The sequence below is a fragment of the Melozone crissalis genome, unplaced genomic scaffold, assembly GCF_028551555.1.
Source record: "Melozone crissalis strain CALT ecotype California unplaced genomic scaffold, PUWL_Pcris_2 ptg000120l_1, whole genome shotgun sequence".
In the NCBI taxonomy this organism is placed as follows: Eukaryota; Metazoa; Chordata; class Aves; order Passeriformes; family Passerellidae; genus Melozone; species Melozone crissalis.
In genome coordinates, this window is record NW_026535896.1 from 2,248,268 (window position 1) to 2,265,781 (window position 17,514).

A 17,514-nucleotide genomic window follows, 5' to 3' on the forward strand; every position below is an offset into this window, starting at 1 on the left:
ACCCCACACTGCATGGAGCAGAATCTGGGGTGCAAACCTAAGGATGCAAACCCCATTTCCCCCAATCCCATGGAAGGCAATCACTCGCCGAGACATCAGTGGCTGAAATCTTCACCCCAACCTGCACGGAACAAACCTAAGGATGCAAACCCCATTTCCCACAATCCCATGGAGGGCAATCACACCCCTGGGACATGAGTGGCTGAAATCTTCACCCCACACTGCATGGAGCAGAATCTGGGGTCACCACCCTGGTCTGGTAATGGCCACCCCCCAAAGTGCAACCCCAAATGAGCCCTCACTGTGCTCCTCTGGCAGTGAGAGAGGCAGCAGGGACCAAGGAACCTCGCTGCGTGCACTGCCTTCAGGTGGATTGCGGAGCTGAGGGGAAATTCGCTGGGACATCTGGAATATATTCATTTTATGGCATGTTTCATATCACAGACAGGTACTTTGAAGCAGTTAAGTAGTAGCAGGGCAGCACGTCCCCATGGGTGGGCTGTGGTTTGTGCTTTCAGCCCGAGCTGCACCAGCGTGACAAAGGGGCTGGGGAGACAGAGCTGACGTTTTCCAAATACAGCTTTGTGCCTCTGGGGGAAAATCCAGCAAGAAATTAAAACCCAAAAGGCCAAAAAAAAAAAAAAAGAATAAAAAGAAAAAAAGAAAGAAAACAACCCCCACGTCTAAGTGATGCTGATCCCCGCATCAGGCTATTAACAGGCCCATCACAAATTGTAAATGACTCAGATAAATTAAATGGCTTAGCAACTGTGAGGAAAGGCCCTTCTGAAGATTCATTTGTTTTGCGGAAAAGAAATTATTGGGGAATTTTAAATCTTTTCCAGCAGCTTGACACAGGCACCCTGTCAAGCCCACATATTGCTGCTCATGCAGCCCTGGGAGCCAGTCAGCTCTGAAAGAAGTGAGAGAATCAGAGAATCCCAGAATGGTTTGGGTTGGAAGGGATCTTAAGGATTCTTCCAATTCCCTTCCACCATCCCAGGGTGCTCCAAGCCCTGCCCAGCCTGGCCTTGGACACTGCCAGGGATCCAGGGGCAGCCACAGCTGCTCTGTGCCAGGGTTTCAGCACCCTCACAGGGAACAATTTCTTTCTGATATCTAATCCTCCCCTCCTTCAGTTCAGTGCCACTGAAGTGCTCTGTGAGCCTCCAAGCAGGGGGACACAGGAACGGTCCTGCTGGGGAGCCACTAACGAGGCTGCACCTCCTCCTAGAAAAACTATTCAAAGCCTTGGCCAATGAGGTCTGCAAATGGGATGATTTGACCCAAAACATCTCCATGCAGAGGAAAAGCTGGCAACTGAGCTGAAATTAAAAAAGAAAGGGAGGACAGAAGTAACACAGAGCCAGAAGTTAGGGTTGCAACCCTGAGTGCAGGGAGGTGCAGTGATGCCAAAACCTGCAGTGATTCCCCCAGGCCCAGTGAGCCGCAGTGATTTACCCACAAAGCACGGAGCCACTGCTTTCCTCCCGTGCTAATTCATGAAACTCATGCATTAAACCCACCTGACTTCAGAGGCAAAGCCCAACTCCCCATTCACAGCCCTTTTAGCTCATGCAAAATTCAGGGGTTGTTCACCTTCAGACGCTATTTTGCCAGCAGCAGCAACTCAAAACCCCTTTTAGTGGAAGTTCAGAGGTATAAAAGATGCAAAACACCCCTAAATTATTCACATGGTGTTTCAATCAAAGCCACACTATGGGGTAAAGAGAAGGATCTGGTGACCCTGGGGATGACTCCCCATCTCTGTCTGGATAGGAAAACCCTTCTTGTATTTATTGGGGAGAAGTAATGGGGGAGACAATAAAATAAAAGGGTTTTCTGTGTCCAGAAAGGGCTGGAGAGTGAGGAATGCAAGGAGCATCCATTTTTCAGGTGCATCCAACCAGAGAATCCTGGCTGCATTTGCCCTTTGGGAACACTGAAGCTTTTCCAAACTTTATAGCACCAGAGGAGTAAAATTCAAGTGGGGCATGGGAAGAGAATTTGCAAACCAAGAAATCCAGCAAGAAAGGACCGAAACAACTAAAATAAAAAAAAAGAATAGGAAATTTAAAAATTATTATTTTGTATTTCAAATACAGGAGGCTTTCAAAAAAGGAAAAGCCTTGGAAGATACTTTTTCTTCCATTTTTTCCTCTCTGTTTTGCTTCTTTCTCTTTCATTGAGCATCCAGGTGTTTCTGAGTCAGGATTTCCATTTCCAAAATTTTTGGATTTTTCTTGGGGCAAAACCCCAACAGCCCAATACAAAAAAAAAAACAAGCCCAATCCCAAAAGTAGGACACAGAGCCCTGCTCAATCCAGCCTCAGCTTGAGGCTCACTAATTACCCAGTAATAGTATTTATATGCTGCCGGCACACTCGGAAATGCAGCTCCTAATAACCGAGGTCGGCATCAATATTAATGTCCTGCCTTGACTCTCCATACTCAGGGACCAGCAAGAGGCAAAAAAACCATCCCAGCAAAGTGAAAAGAGGAGCAGAAAATGAATTTTAGAAGTATTTTTCTGTGTTCGGGCAGGAAGGGAGTGCTTGAGATTAAACAGCCATAAGAGCAAATGTAAGTTCCTATCTCTGAGGCAGAAATCTTCCAGCAGTGCAAAATTTTTCACCATGCAAACTTTGAATTTCCCCACAGCTAGGAACAGGCCAGAAAAACTCTTCTCTTCCTGTGATGGGAATAGATGTCTAAAACTCAGGGGCTTCCCCTGACCAGAGTCACTCTAAGACATTCAGATTCAGATATTCACCCCTGCAAAATTCAGTCCTCTTTTGGTTGTTCATTCAAAACCCCAGGCTTTGGGTTGGCTCAGTAGAAACAACCTCCTGAGAAGCTCTTCTTTCCCAGAGATAGTTTGGGAGCATATCCCCCCAGATCCAATATTCTATTGCATGCAAATGCACACAGAATATTTGCAGAAATTTGGCTACTCAGGGCACAGTGTGGGTTGCACACGTGTCCCAGCACTACTCCATAATTCGATTAAAAACCGTCTTTTCTTAATAATTTCTACGCAGAGCCACTTGTCACACCAGGAGCATTAAGGCAGAGTTTAAATGGAGTTAATAAAGTATTAATAGCCTGCAGTAAGGCTGTGATGGATTTGAGCTGCATGTGATCAGTACCCCTTGGTACAAGCTCTTACTGCCAATGTCCGTGCTCAGAGCACAGCGAAAAAATCAGAGGTGTTCCATGAAAAATGCAGTTCCAGGAAATCAGACATTTCTCTTTCCATTTCTCCATCTCCATTCTCTTTCCATTTCTCCATTTTTCATGGAAGGATGCATGTCTGGGGGAATTTTTCCCATAAAAATGAAAGAGCAAGCATGGATTTAGCATTTACACTATGGAGTGTCAGGTGTGGTATCAACCCACAGTACTGACACATTAATTCATGTTAATTAATACTGCAAGAAAACAAATGGAAGCCATAATGTTCATGCCCAAGAACTCAACATTAAGACATTCCTGGACCATAATTTTGCAATAATTTCTTTGAAGAAAGTATTGCAATTGCATTGAAAGTATTGAAATTGCATTTCTTCCCAATGCAGTTTGAGAATTTCCTTATTTTTAGTCAAATTCCCAGCAAGAAAAGGGCAAATTGTGGAAAAAAATTGAAAAGAGATGCTCTACTTCCCCCAGAAACTGTGGCTATGAAGCCCTTACTGACACATTTTGATTAAACAACATTAACAGCAACACTGACCCTTCAGAGAAGACCCAGCTCTGTATTGATGAAGACAACAGCAGCAGGTAACACATCAATTAACCCTTCAAACACCAGCCCTGAGTTAATGACTACAAAGCAATGAGTAAATTGTTGATCCTACAGAGAAGACCCAGCCCTGCATTGATGACTATGCTGTGTAGAAGCAGGATTCAAGCCAACTGCCTAAAGGCTGCCATAAAAATCAAATGCTACTATTAAGTGATTTCAGATATTGAAAGAAATCTCCAGAGACTAATTATAACCTCGTTTGGCAATTTGGGTGGAAAGCACACTCTGCAGTTGTAGCCTTGGCCATCAATTCTGGTCAAACTTGAGATCTTTCTAAAGAGCCATTGTGTGACCCAGTGGAAATGGCAATTTTTCATATGGAATTTTTCCCAAAGCTTAAATCGCCTCTTTATTCAACATTTGTTAGTTCTAACTCGTGGAAAGAGGCTGCGAGGTCTATTCCAGGAGGAGCAGTCTGTGAGGAAATGTCAGAGGGTAAAAACATCTCAGGGAAGAAAAGTGAGGATTTCCACTGGAGAAGCACCACCAGAGGACCCAAACCCAAAACCAAGAAGGGTTTGTTTGGTTTGGTTTTCTTTGTTGGGGTGATGGAAGAAGAACCATGAGAAGGAGCAATGCCTTCTTCCACCTTCTTCTTTTGGGCACTCAGAAATGCTGTTTCTCCCACCAAAACCCTCACTAGAAGATCCTCCTCACCAATTCCAAGCCAGAGGAGTGGAGTGAAAGGAGAGCCCCTTCCTCCAACCCTTCCATCAGCATCACAGGAAACACCAAAACCACCACACCCTGCAAATCCCTCCCTGCCTTCCCCTGAGGATCCTCCAAAATAATCAAAACCCTCTCAAAATCATGACCTGCCAAACAAATAACTGAAATCAAACAAGAAACTGAGTTAAGTAATAAATTGGGAGCTACCAAAACTACAATCCACTCTCCATACCAGACACAGCGCTCCAAGTCTACCCCCATTGCTTTCCCATGAGCTGCAAGGAGTGAGAGAAATAAAAGTGATTTTGAGCCTTGCTGCAGCTTTTCAGCTCTCTGATGAGATATTATTGGCTGATCTCCTACACAGCTGCTCCCTGCTGAATAGGAAAATCCCACCTCCAATGCCATTGGCCATCAACCAATGTGGGAATAAATGCAAGTTTTAAGGGTTTTTTTTCAGTTGATGTGAATTATTCGGGGATTTTTTTTTCTGGCTCAGGAATACGTGGTGATTTATCCAAAACTGCATTTAGATGGAAAAATCCCCTCTTTGCTGTCTCATCCCTAAGTGGGCAGCTGAGGGTGGCCCAGTGCAGTGACCACCACCCTACAGCCAAGTGGGTCAGGACTATTTAATATCAAAAACTGGTGACAAATATTTTATTTCTTCAGCAATAAACGCTCCTTTTCCCAAAGTGCTAGTTCAGAATGGAGAAAAACATTCAGTTTTGAAATGCCTCAATGAAATTTAATTTTTGGTTTGAATCAACAGCTTCACTCGGTGCCATTTTAATGCTATTTTATGCTGAAATGTCAATTGGAAACTAACATTTTAAAATGTCAAAACATTTCACGTCTGCAGACGGTGCCGATAGTTTTTTGCTTCCATGTGTCCAAACAGAAAATGCTTTTGGAATTTTACCATGGAAAGGAAAAAAAAATTAAAATAAAAAATATATACATATATATAAATCAATATTTTGACTTCTTGGAATGAAAACAGAGTTAAAATACAATATTTCCTCTAGGATAAAAACAATATTTTCTGACAAGCTGTAATCACCAAAAAGCAATCTGAGCCAAATATTTGCTACCACAGTCTGTTCTAGCTTGATGGCAAGAGAAGAGAAAGAGATTTTTGATATTGTAGCTTCTCTGAACCCTTTTTTTGCCAATTAATTCCAGGGTGCAGGAAGCTCCTTCCACCACACAGAACCATTTCCAGTGCACTGATTTTCCTTAACAGTGGGGAAAAATAGCCTAAAAAAATGATGGTTTTTCTTCTCTAAAAAAGGAGAAATTGGGAGGGATTTGAATTTTGGGGGGGATTTGAATTTTGGGAGGATTTTCCCTGTATTTTTCACTGATGACACCAGTCTGGGGGAACTGGGGATGAAATGGAACTGGGAGGTTTTTACCACAGTGCAGAGAACACGTGCACAGGGTGTGGGGGGTTTATCCAATGTAAATGCAATTATCCAGTGATCTAACCTTTTAAATTCCTGCCTTGCCCATGCGACACCAAAAAAACAAATGGAATAAAAATAGGAAACGAAAGCAAATAGAAGACAAGCAGTACAGGGCAGTCACAGTAAAAAAAATTTATAAAAAATAGAATTTTGCTTATTTTTCTGGTTCCAGGGGCAGGGTGCAGACACACAGAGTTGGAAAATGGGATGAAAATCGGTAGTTTTGGTAGTTTTAATCAGCCAAGTTTCTCATTCCAAACCTCACAGCTCCATCATCCTTGAAGGTGCAGCTCAGCCACCCTCCATCACCTTTACATCTCCTCCAAATTTCTATTTTTCTCCTTTTTTTTCCCAGCCCAGGCTCCAGCCCCGCGCGGGGAATAAGCGCAATTATCTCGTCTCGCCACATTTTTCCAGCTCTGCCTGAGGTTTAATTAAAGCCAAGAGAAAAACACAGAGGAGCAGCACTGGGTTCTGATATCGCCCCACCACATGTGGCAGGGAGAGGGGGGAAAAATGGGGGGGAAAAAAACACATAGAGAAAAAAAAAATAGGAAAAAAAAAAACATCCCCTTCATCATCGAGTTTTTAATTTAGCAAAGCTTCCTGGATATTGCTCCCTTATCACATTTCCTTTAAAAAATATATATATAAATGTACCTATGCAGGTGTCCATGAATATATGGGCAGTAGGATATGCACACACCCTATCTCTATAAAAAAATATATAAATATAAGTGTAGCCTAATCCCCTGTAATCTCCTTGAATTACACCTCAACCACCCTCCTCACAGGTGACCTTTCCACAAAAGGCTGTTTCTATGCCAACAGCATTGTTTGAGGCAGGCAAGAGAAAAAATACAGCACAATAATCTGTAATTTTTCCTTAATTCAGTGTTTTCACCCACGGTTAGGAGCCAGTTGATGCTAGGAACATCCTGGTGACAGGGGAAAAAAAAGTATTAAAAATTAATTAATATCTTAAATATTAGAAATTGAATATGGAGGGAAGAGGGGAGTAACCTTGGCCTAATCTAGATTTTGACTAAATTTCTGGTATTGTTTTTTCAGTGTAATTTCCCTCATTTGGGGCTTTAGGAGCAAAATCCTGCAGTTTTAAGCTCCTTTCCATCTTGAAATCTGCATTTCTCTCTCCTGCTCCATCTCATCTTGCCAACACAATCCACAGGTATCAGTTCCTACCAACAAGTCCATTTATGGAAAAGTCACAAAATGTCTTTTTTTTTCCCCATTTTTACTGTTTTTTGAGGAATTCCACCAAGTAGTTCATCTCCAGTGGGGGAAAAAAAAATAAAATTACCATGCATAACAGATCTGAAAAGCTTGAGAAATTGTTACAACATGAAGCAAGCCAGCAAACAATGTCAGGTAATAAGTGCTTATGAGATTTGACTGAGCAAAAGCAGCTCAATATAAATAATTTCCAAGAGAAAAAGACCCTTTTGGGTCTAGATAATGTTGCTGCATTTTAAATTTGGGATATTTTCCCTCACTTTTTTTCAATTCCTGGAGTTCCAACTCAGCCCATAAAGCTCATCCCAAAGCAGAGAATCTAACAAAAACACAGAGAAAGAAAAATGAGATTTTTCCAGCCCAAGTTTTGGTGGATTTTGGAGAGTGGCACAAACACCCACTGACTGTTGGGTTGAGGCATCCCCAAAATTGTATTTTTCTGGTTTGTTGAGAAAGGGACAACCTCCAGAATCCTGCATATTCTTCTTATTGGCTGGTGGGGATTTATTTCTGTGTTTCTTCTGACCCAACCCCAACATCTTCATGGGTCCCAGAGGGAAAACATTTCCCAACAGATCCATCTCACAGGCGCTGAACCAAGAGGATAAAAATACCGGTTGCCATGGGAACATAAACTCTGGAGTTTGAAAATACCAGAATTAAACCTCACACTAATTTCAATCCTTAAATCCCTGGTTTTGCATCTGTGTTTTGGTGGGTTTGAGGGTTTTGGAGCAAAAAAAACTAAATTTCAAACCTCTGCCAGGGTTTAACATCCTTACAGATATTTTCCCACAGCTGGATGCATCTCCAAGCCAGGAATGCATTTATAAATTTTAAAATTTAAATGCAGATTTAATTTTAAAACAGAAATTATTTTCTAATTTAATAACAATTTCATAATTTAATAAGATACATTATTCTCTAATTCAATAATCTAAGTGACTTTTAAATTAAAAACAAGGATTAGTCCTGGCTTGTGGAATCACCTCTCACCACCCAGCCTTGGAATCTGCCCCGTGGATAATTCCTGGAATCAGGGCAAGGAGTTGATCACCCAGGGCCAATTGATACAAAATTAATTTCTGCATCCTTCTTTTTTTTAAAAAAAAAAGCTTCTGAGATTAATTTTACTTGCTCAAAATACACTGCAATCCATTAAGAAATATTAAATAATAGTAATAGTAATAATAGTAATAATAGTAATAATAGTACTAGTAATAATAACAATAACAATAGCAATAATAATAATAATAATAATAATAATAACAATAAGGCCCCAGAGCTAATGATGCTCAGGCAGAGAATCCCCAGTTCAGTGGCAGCTTCAAAAAGGTTTAATGCAACTTTTGGAGTTGGTGTTGAGTGAAATTGCTCAGCCCAAACAGGGAAAAGCCACACTCAAAGGAAAACAAATAATGTTTTACTCATTAATAAGGAGTAAATTTGGGATCAGCAGCACAGGGAATGTTCAGCTAGGCAAAGCTGAGTGATAATAAAAGAATCGTGAGTGAGAAGGGGACATCAATATTCCTCATCACAAAGGAAGATTCCAATCATTAAACTTGAGTTTCCAAAGGAAAAATGGAAGAGGGAATCCCCTCCCAATACCAGAAAAATAGAATTTTTCTGCAACTAATCAGAGTTAACTATCAGAGTTACTGCACCTAATTAGTTGGCAACAACAATAAAATTACTTTTTGCCAGCATCAGAGGAGTGCTGAGGGCTGGAAGGGTTTCCATGGGGGGCTGTGGCTTTGTTGGATGTTTTTCCAACGCTGTCCCAAGTGTTTGGAGCTTTGAAAGAGCTGAATCAGTTCAACCTTAACCAGTTTAACAAGGGTTAAGTTTCCTTAAAACACAATTCAGGCTGATGCTTTGGACTCGCCCCAGTCCCAGCTGCAAAACTTCAGGTGACAGAGACAACGTGGCACCCTGGTGCTGCCACAAATAACAATTTCCACTGTCTTTTCTCCCAAAACAGCGGGGATGCTGCATAATTTCATTTCTCTAGAGGACCAAGCCACAATCCTGCTGCATTTTGAGGAAGATCTCTGTTTTGGGGCGTTGTGGATGTTAGTGGGACACTGTGGGGTGGAGAAGGAACCGCGGGGATTTACTTACCCAGGTGACGCTTTCCTGTGGCAGCAATATCCCCCCAAAACCCCAAAAACTGGGGGAAAAACAAGCCTGTGGGCCCAAAAAGGGAATTTTTCACCTCGAATTCCTAGCTGGGAGAGGAGGCCTGGCTGCTTGCATGCCTCCACATTAAAAAAAAAAAAAAAAAAACCAAAAAGCTAAAAAAGCATGAAAAAGCGAAAAGGAAAGAAAAGCAAGAAAAAGCGGAGGAAAAGCAAAACAAAAAAGCGAGGGAAAGGTGTGGGGGCAGAGCAAGGAAAAGCAAGGAATGGTGAAAAAAAAGCAAGCAAAAGGCAAGCTGGTTGGTGCAGTTTGGGAAAAAGAGCAGCTTTCCCATCGCCCCACAATCCCTCGCTGGCCCCCAGTGGGCTTGTGCAAACACCATCGGAGCGGCCGCGCTGGCCACGCTCCTGGGGCTGGGATTTTAAATAAATACAAGAACCAGCAGCAGCCAGGGCAGGGGGAGAGGCTGGACCCCCGTCCCAGCAGGGAATCTGCCTTTGGAGGATGCTCAGAGGTGGATTTGGGGGAATCTGTTTCCCCCACATGTGTGAAAATATGATTTTCCAGGTAGCGCTGGAAGGGTAAACTTGATTTTCAAAGGCAAAGGGAGTGAATGGATTGTGTACGGTATATATTTGTACATTCAGAATTAATTTGGGGGGTTTTGTGCCAAATTAGGCAGAAATTCAAGGTATGATTATGGCAGAGGGGGAGGGGGGAGGCCACCACATCACCTAATGCCACTGCGTATCTTATATTATATGTTTTATATCATATTATATATGTTTTATGTTATAGATTATATTTATAGAAGTTTAGATGTTGTCTAGCATTATGTATTATAAATGTTATATAGATGTTATATAGAATCTACATATTTGTTATATATATGTTATAAATGTTATATGTTATATATATTACATAATATATTGGAGTCATGTATTACTTATATTCCAATAATAGATTATGCATTAATCTATTTTATATAATATGATACTTAATGTTATATATATGTTATATATAATATACATGTTATATGTGTTATATATATATGCTATGTTATATATTATATATATTACATAATGTATTGTAGCAATATGTATTACTTATATTGCAATAATAGATTATACATTAATCTATTTTATGTCATGCAATACTTAATGTTATATATATTATATACAATTTACATGTTATATGTGTTATATATATGTTATAACTGCTATATATTATATATATTACATAATATATTGGAATAGTATGTATTAGTTATATTCCAATAATAGATTATACATTAATCTATTTTTGTATCATACAATACTTAATGTTATATATATGTTATATATAATATACATGTTATATGTGTTATATATATGTTATAAGTGTTATATATTACATATATTACATAATATATTGGAATAGTATGTATTAGTTATATTCCAATAATAGATTATACATTACCCTATTTAATGTTATATATATGTTATATATAATATACATATTATATGTGTTATATATGTTATAAATGTTATTTGTTATATATATTACATAACATATTGGAATAATATGCATTAGTTATATTCCAATAATAGATTATACATTAATCTATTTTATATCATACAATACTTATTATAAAATATAACATGTATGTTATATGTGTTATATATATGTCATAAATATTATATATATTACATATTATATTGGAGTAATATGTATTATTTATATTCCAATAATAGATTATACATTAATCTATATCATACAATACTTATTATAAAATATAGGAACAATAAATTATTTAGTCTCTATTATTTCCTTACATAGTTACATATCTATGATATATAGGCATCCTTTCTTTATGGTTATATATCTATGATGTGATGGGAATAACATAAATTATGTATTATTCTAATGTCTATTATCTATCATTGCCATATATTATTTGTCTGATGTGAGATGTATCAAATAGATGGATTTATCTACCTGTGAGCTTCAGGATTTTCTTGGGTATTTAGTGGGGAAAATGTCTTTTCCCAGAGGTACCTGCTGGGCCTGGGACCACTGGAAAATCACTGCAGAGCACAGATTTGGGGGGATGTGGCCCTTGCACACCTGGCAAGGGAAGATGCTGACAGCTGTTTGCAACCCCTGGCACTGAACCCACCTCTCTCCCCATGCAAAACTCCATTGCATCATTTCAGAGATGCTTTCAGCCCCCAAAAGAAAAAAAGAAAACAAAATCCCCTTATTGAGCATCAACCTGCAAAAAGGGGCTGAAATTTGGTGCCTTTCCCCATCCCAAATTCTTACCTGGACCTGGTTTTCAGCCCATCCCAGCTAAAAAAGAAGTCAATAAAGGGAAGATGAAAAGCTATTTATTAGGATTGATAACAATCATTAAAACTGGCTGGGTAGGAAAGCACGATTCTGCTCCAGAGAAGGAAGAGGGGAAAATGCAAATTCGGCATGAAAAGAAGATATTTCCCTAATCGCCCCAATCAAACGCTGGTGCAATTATCTGTGGCCAACCCAACGGGTTAAAATTATCCTCTTCATCTCCGGACACAGTGAGGAGCCGAAAAAATGTTTCATTTTAATAAAAATGAAATCTGGACCCTGCAGAAAGCAGCTTCGCTAATGACGTGTTTACACAGAAAAAGACAATTTCTATTTAATGGTGATTACTAGAGAGAAGAAATTAAACTTCCCAGAGTCTATGGGTTAGGGATAATGGGAGGAAAGTTATTGAGGGTGTGTAAATCAGGAGAGCTGGATGTGGGAATGGCCATACATGTGGACAGCTCAGTGCACACAGCTCTGCTTTCCTGGGTCTTAGTGGGCAAAAAGGAATGTTTTGCTATGCAGATTTATGTGCCTGTGTGTGTTTGCATATATGCAAATTTATTGCATTGCAAATGTGCAACAACACGGGGAAAACTGGGAGGTGTGCACCTGGAAATGCACGTGGAAATGGGCACACACCCGTGCAGACACAGCCTGGGGGCAATGCACAGCTGGGAGCAGCCCAGTGCACGCGGCAGCACCCACAGAAATGCAACAACACCCCAGGAACACGCACAGGAAAATGCAAACATGCATGGGACACATGTGCAAACACACATGCAGATCTGCAAATGCACACGGATCCACCAAGAGCCACAGGGCAAAATGCATCCCTGCTGCACCCCCAGCTGTGCACTCCTGGGATCCCACTCTGAGTTTAAAAAGTGCAAAATAGGGTTTGATCATAAAACCGTGTCAAAATTTCAGGTTTGGCTCCCCAGGTGAGCAGTGCAGATCCTTCCTATTCACACTACTTATTTAATTAATTTTTAATTACGACTCTCCTTTGAAATTCTTTTTTCAGGAGAAAAAAATCACGAATTTCTTTCCGAAGAAGCCAAGACAAGATCTTTTCACACCCATCTCCCGCCTAGGGTGAATTAAATTTTGGGGCTCCTCTTTGTGCCAGAGCCATTTCCATCCCGCGCCGACCTGTGCAAACCCATCCCGGGGCAAAACCACTCCAACATCAGCCTTTAATGTCTGCTCCTTCCTAGAGCAGAGCAAACATCTGCAGAACAAGCCCAGATGTGAGTGGTGTTCCCCCCCTCCTTGAGGAATTTCAGCTCCAAGGCACATAATAAGGCAACGTCTGGGATGGTTTAATAATAGTAAAATGAGAATGGCTCCCGAAGCAGAGTGAAGGGCACGCTCGCGAGGAGCTTTGCAAAACAAAAACCAGCCCCGAGCTGGAGTCTCCGGGGAACACTTGGATCAGAGGAACAGTAAACAACGCACAGAAATGCAACTTAATTATCTTTACAGCCCGACTATGCACCCGGCTGCCGCAGCTCTGCACGGAGGTGGGAGCAGAGAGGTGCCGGCATCCCCACGCTGGAGCTGCAGCATCCCCAAAAAGCCAGGAAAAAAGGCTCCTTCTGCAAAGCTCTGCTTGAATTTTCACTCAAGAGATGAAAACAACAGGGTTGATGTGGGATTGGGGATGCTCAGCCTGAATTCTTACTCAGCTTGGTAATTTTGGGCTCGTTTTTTTAAGGAAAACAAATTCTTGGCTTGACCTTGTGAGGTCTCGCTGCATGCATGACCACCGTGCCCCCTGCATTAACAGCAGCTGGGGAACTGCTACCCCTCTCTCACCAGGATGCTCTTCCATGAAAACTGCTGCAAAAAATTGGAATTGGCAGGAAAAAATGCCCATTTTTATATATACATACATGTGTGTGTGTGTATGTGTGTATATATATATATATACACATATACATATACATATACACATATATATCTACACACACATTTATAACCTGGAAATTGTGGTAATTTAAACTGAGGATGCTGATGAGAAGTGATGTTTGTAATCAAAGTGTGGGAATGGTATCAAGGCAGGGATGGTGGAAAGGACCAAACCAAGGATGCTGAGCAGGATTAGCTCAAGGATACAACAATCAATCCATGGATGTTGGTTCTTATCAAAGTAAAACTTCCAGTTAAACACAAAATGAGGATGCCCACAAGGGCCAAGATAAGACCACGCCTGCAGATCAGGTTCAAGAACATCCAAGAACATTCAATGCACCCATAATGCAACCTGAAGGTGCATGAATCCATGGAACCTGGAAAGATGCACCCACTGGATGCATTTCCTGAGGGAAACGGCAGAGAAAGTGTTTGAGCCACTCTCCATCATATTTGAGAAGCGGCAATCTGCACTGAATGGAAAAAGGGAAGAAGAGAGGAGAAAGGGAAATAGAAGCAGAGAAGCCCCTGGGGTGCAGGTGGGGGAGAGCTGGACAGGCCCTGGCCCAGAACCCCCCTGTGCTGGGCTGATCCCCAGCCTGGGCAGCAGGGCAGGGGGGGATTCTGCCCCTCTGCCCCCCAGGTGAGACCCCACCTGCAGAGCTGCCCCCAGCTCGGGGCTCCCAGCACAGGGAGGAGCTGGAGCTGCTGGAGGAGCCCAGCAGGATGATCAGAGGGATGGAACAGCTCTGCTTGGAGGAAAGGCTGGCAGAGCTGGGGGTGCTCACATGGAGAACGCTCTGGGGAGAGCTCAGAGCCCTTGCAGGGCCTGAAGGGGCTCCAGGAGAGCTGGAGAGGGACTGGGGACAAGGGATGGAGAGACAGGACACAGGGAATGGCTCCCACTGCCAGACATTAGGGTTAAATGGGATATTGGAAAAGAATTCCTCCCTGTGAGAGTGCTGAGGCCCTGGCACAGGGTGCCCAGAGCAGCTGTGGCTGCCCCTGGATCCCTGGCAGTGCCCAAGGCCAGGCTGGACAGGGTTTGGAGCACCCTGGGACACTGGAAAGTGTCCCTGCCCATGGCAGGGAGGTGAAACTGGATGATCTTTAAGGTCCCTTCCAACCCAAACCATTCTGGGATTCTATCACAGTTAAAATTAAACCAAAATCCTGTCTGGGCCCAAAGCAGGGATGTCAGCTGGGATCAGTCCAGGGATGCTGGAACCAGCCAAGGCCACTAGCAGAGCAAACTGAAGATGTGGCCAGGACCAAAGCAAAGACACTGGCCTAAAGCAAAGCTCAGCAACTCAATTTTCATCCAACTTTTTAAAAAATGCTCATCCTGATGTCTCTCAGGCTGCCAACAGCCTGGCAAGGTCCTGCACCTCTCCACAGCCCCTCCAGCAAGGCAGCAATGGGTTTTTTTATTAACCTGACTGAACTAGCTGGGAAAAACAGAGACATTTTCTGGCACAGCTTGGATGACAAAGGTCCAGCTCACTCCTGGCTGCAGGGCTGAGGGCAGCCTGGGGCTGGAAGCCAGCTCAGCTCCCCAAAACCCAGGGGCCGCTTCTACCCATGGTGAGTTTGTTCTGCAAAAATCATCTGGGGCTAACATTTAACTCGTGACACAGCTCAAGCGCATAAATTCAGTGATGTTTTGCTCAAAAAGTGCTTTTTTATCAAAAATTTCTTGCAGAACACACTGCTAGTAACTCCTGCACCCAGCACAGGGTCTAGCTGTTAAATGGTGATGCTCCTTTTCAAGGGATATTCAGCTTTCAATTAAGGTTTTCAGCAACCCTAAACCAACCAAAACCTTCCCAAAACTCTGTATTTACTTCTTGAGCTCATCAGAAAATATTTGGGTGTTTTTTGGGGCTTGGGTGTTTTTTTGACACCTGTCTCTATTGGCAAATGAGATGTCTGAAGTGCAGAGTAATCCAGCCTTTACCCAGCTTCAAAAATAAAATTGTTTAAAAGCCTCATGCTCTGAAATTCACTTTACTGCTTTTTTTATTCTTTTATGTTTTAAAAAATAGGATTTTTCCTGGAAACATAAAATTTTTCACCACTCCCTTGGCACACCTGAGCTAGATTTAAGCCTCAGAAGTAACACTAGGAAAGAGAAAGCTGCAAAAAATCATGGATTTCCTGCAAACCCAATAGCAATGCAACAGCTGCAGGAAAAACCCAGTCCCCAACCACCCACCCCAATTACACCCAGTGTCCAAACTGGAAATAATTCCTCTGTTCAGCTTTCAACACAAGGAAGCCACATTACAGTATTTTCCTGCTCCGAGATGAAGATAAATCAAGACCTAAGTGTTGCTAAAGCCCCATTTGATGCTGCATCCTAAAAAAGAATTAATTTCCAAATGGTTTTCTAATGACTTCAACAAGGCTGCAGCTCTGACAGGGTGAGATGTGATGCTCTGCAACCCCTGCAGCCTCTTTTTCCACGCATTTAAATGCTGTAATGTCACAGTCCAGCACTGGAGAAGTTTGGGCCACAGTTCTACGAGCTTTGTGCTTAATGAGGGGCAACTAATTAAAGTTGGGAAGTGATGACTTCGTCAGGAGAGCCTGCATCAAGCCTGTCCCAGGGTTTTTTTGGGAAGTGAGCATCCCTGCCCGTCTGGTCACTCATCCCAGCAAGGTCACACCTGCAATAATTAAAGATTTTGGCTCATGGGCTTGCACCATCAAGGCTCTCCACTGAAATAATCCCAAATAATATCCTGAATTATAACATTCTGATTATTAAAATGGCGCAGGAAGGCACATGGAAAGATATGGGTGCTGTTAAAACCTTCAGAAATATGGTCGAAAGCTCGGAGGGATGCAAACGCAGCTGTTATATTAAATATAACGAGGATGAGGATGCTACGAAAACAAGGATGAAGGCAATGGTGCAGATCCAGCCTGGCTGAGTGCCAGGTGAGGAGGAGCCCCAAAAGGACAGGGTGGAAATCAGCAGGAGCAATCAAGGCACGGAATGGAGACCTGGTGGCTGGGGTAATGGAGCTCTGCAGCAGCAGCTGGCAGCACTGTGGTGAAAAATCCACATTTTTACCCCAAATCGGATGCTGAAACACCAGGAGCAACCCCAAAAATGCTGGGAGTAATCCCAAGCCCTGACCAGGATCACCTCGAATATAAAATATCCACCAAAATAATGAAATACAACCCCAAATTTACAAAATATCCACCAAAATAACGAAATACGACCCCAAACTTATAAAATATCCTCCCCAAATATCCTAAAATATAATAAACCACCCCCAAATAAATTAAAAAATTAAAAATACCCCAAATAAATTATGGAATAAAGAAAAAATAAAATGCTTAAATAAAACAAAGTACTCCCAAAATATTACACTCCCAAAATCACAGAATGCTCAAAATAAGTAATAAAATATCCCAAAATAGAATAAAACACCGCCAAATAAATTAAAAATTTAAAATTAAAAAATAGCCCAAATAAATGATAAAATACAGAAAAAATAAAATGCTTTGAAAAAATAACAAAATGCTCCCAAAGTATTCCCAAAATAACAGAATGCTCAAAAAAAAGTAATAAAATATCCCAAAATAGAATAAACCACCTCCAAATAAATTTTAAAAAATTAAAATTAAGAAATACGCCAAATATATTATGGAATACAGAAAAAATTAAATGCTTCCAAAAAATAACTAAATTCTCCCAAAATATTACATTCTCAAAATCACAGAATGCTCAAAATAAGCAACAAAATGTCCCAAAATAGAATAAAACCCCTCCAAATAAATAACAAAATTAAAAGTAATAAATATCCCCAAATAAATTGTGGAATACAGAAATAATTAAATGCTTCAAAAAAAAAAAAAAAAATACTCCCAAAGTATTACATTCCCAAAATCAAAGAATGCTCAAAATAA

The 17,514-nt window shown here is 41.3% G+C and overlaps 1 protein-coding gene across 3 annotated transcripts in view; it reads right to left on the reverse strand.

The window, feature by feature from the left end:
• PKNOX2 (PBX/knotted 1 homeobox 2) overlaps positions 1–17,514 on the reverse strand; it is a 103,911-nt gene that overhangs the window by 50,832 nt on the left and 35,565 nt on the right. The window lies entirely within an intron of this gene.